Source organism: Lagopus leucura, unplaced genomic scaffold (genome assembly GCF_019238085.1).
Source record: "Lagopus leucura isolate 7727_CA_CO unplaced genomic scaffold, USGS_WTPT01 33703-0_obj-0_obj, whole genome shotgun sequence".
Lineage (NCBI taxonomy): Eukaryota > Metazoa > Chordata > Aves > Galliformes > Phasianidae > Lagopus > Lagopus leucura.
In genome coordinates, this window is record NW_024962817.1 from 1 (window position 1) to 2,201 (window position 2,201).

The 2,201-nt window shown below is 44.8% G+C and overlaps 1 long non-coding RNA gene across 1 annotated transcript; it reads right to left on the bottom strand.

Annotated features, from left to right (window-relative positions):
* Positions 1 to 598: 598 nt before the first annotated feature.
* LOC122190839 lies at positions 599 to 2,137 on the bottom strand. Its single transcript, XR_006182220.1, has 2 exons — positions 2,086 to 2,137; positions 599 to 678 (listed from the first exon to the last, which is right to left on the bottom strand). It is a non-coding gene; the product is annotated as an uncharacterized LOC122190839 (long non-coding RNA).
* Between the last annotated feature and the right edge of the window lie 64 nt (positions 2,138 to 2,201).

Below are 2,201 nucleotides of genomic sequence, written 5' to 3' on the forward strand. Positions count from 1 at the left end.
TGGGGTCATAGGGACATTGGGGGCAATGGCCGCTGCCGCAATCACGTGACTTTGCTAACAGCGGAGCCATTTTGCATTGTCACGTGACTGGGTACTTCCGGGGTCACATGCCAATTGGGCGGGGGGGGGGGCACCATCACGTGACAATGGTGACAATGGCGATAGTGGGCGCTTCCAGCGTCACGTGACAATGACAGCAGGCGCTTTCCGGTGTCACGTGATAATAGCAACACGCACTTTGCTGTGTCACGTGACTGGGGGGGCACAATTCTGACAATAAGGGCGGGGTGTTTGCTTTACGGCGTCACGTGACGACGTGACGGCGTGGCTACTTCCGCTGTCACGTGAGCGCGCGGTGACGTCCCGCAGGTGGAAGGAAGCGTCGCTCCGGCAACAGCAGCGCTACAGCGCCAGCCTGCGCCTCCTCCGCCGGATCTACGAGCGTCAGTAAAGCCCCGCCCCTTCCGCCCGGCCCAGCCAATCAGCAGGGCCCTTTCCTGCCTCGTCCCGCCTTCGCGCTTTCTCGCAGCCAATAGGCGCCATTCCCTCTCCCCCTTCCCTCCCCCCGCCCCGATGTCAATGAGAAGCTCGACGCGGATTGGCTGACGCTCGAAGGAAGGGGGCGTGGCCTGGAGTTTTATTTTTCATTCATAAAAAAAGGCAGCGCGGGAACGAATCCTATTGGTGGAAATGGAGAGGGAGGAATTATTAATTATTAATGTTAATTACACTATTAATTAATCAATTAACTACGTACACACATCAGATACGTCCCATAGTATTAAGGACCCCTCATCATTAATTAACCCCCCCTCATATGGATGTAAATATATGCGTTAAAAACCTTCTCAATATTAATGTCCCCCAGTATGAATAAAATCAATCCCACTAATTAACTCTATCCATGAATACTCATTAATATTAAGCACTTCCCCTATATTAAGGTCCCTCATATTAATGACCAACCCCCAGTATTAATTAGAGGCCATTACCAATAATAAACCCCCTCATGAATATTAATGAGCCTCAATATTAATGACCCCCCCCACACACACATATTAATATTAAGGGCCTGTCCCCAAATTAATGACCCCCCCCCAATTACGGATCCCCTCCATTATTAATAACCCCCCTCCTCCATTATTAATACCCCCCCATTATTAATAACCCCCATCCTAATTAATACTCCTCATTATTAATAATCCTCTTCCTCCATTATTAATAACCCCCCCCATTATTAATAATCCTCTTCTTCCATTATTAATAATCCCCCCGTTATTAATAATCCTCTCCATTATTAATACCCCCCATTATTAATAATCCCCTCCCCCCATTAATAACCCCATTATTAATAACCCTCCATCCTTATTAATACTCCCCATTATTAGCCCCCTCATTATTATTAATTCCCTCCCCCCATTATTAATACCCCCCCATTATTAGTAATCATCTCCCCCATTATTAATAACCCCCCATTATTAATAATCCTCTGCTTCCATTATTAATAACCCTCCCATTATTAATAATCCTGTTCCTCCATTATTAACTCCCCCATTATTAATACCCCCCATTATTAATAACCCCCATCCTTATTAATACTCCCCATTATTAATACCCCGTTATTAATAATCCTGTTACTCCATTATTAACTCCTCCATTATTAATTCCCCCCATTATTAATAATTCTCCTCATTATTAATAACCCATTATTAATAATCCTCTCCCTCCACTATTAATAACCCCATTATTACTACCCCCCATTATTAATACCCCCCCATTATCAATAATCCCCTTCCCCATTATTAATATCCTCGCATTATTAATACCTCCCCATTATTAATAATCCCCCATCCTTATTAATACTCCCCCTTATTAATACCCCCCCATTATTAATAACCAGCCCCCCCATTATTAATAATCCCCTTCCCCATTATTAATATCCCCGCATTATTAATACCTCCCCATTATTAATAATCCCCTCCCCCCATTATTAATACCTCCCCATTATTAATAATCCCCTCCCTCCATAATTAACAACCCCGCCCATAATTAATACCCCCCATAATTAATACTCCCCCCCCATACCTGCAGTCTCCTCCAGGTCTTCTTCCTTGGGGGGGGGGGGGTTGGTGGGGGGGGGTTATAATAAATTTGGGGGGGGGCTATTAATAATGGGGGGGGGGGTCTTAAATTAATTTGGG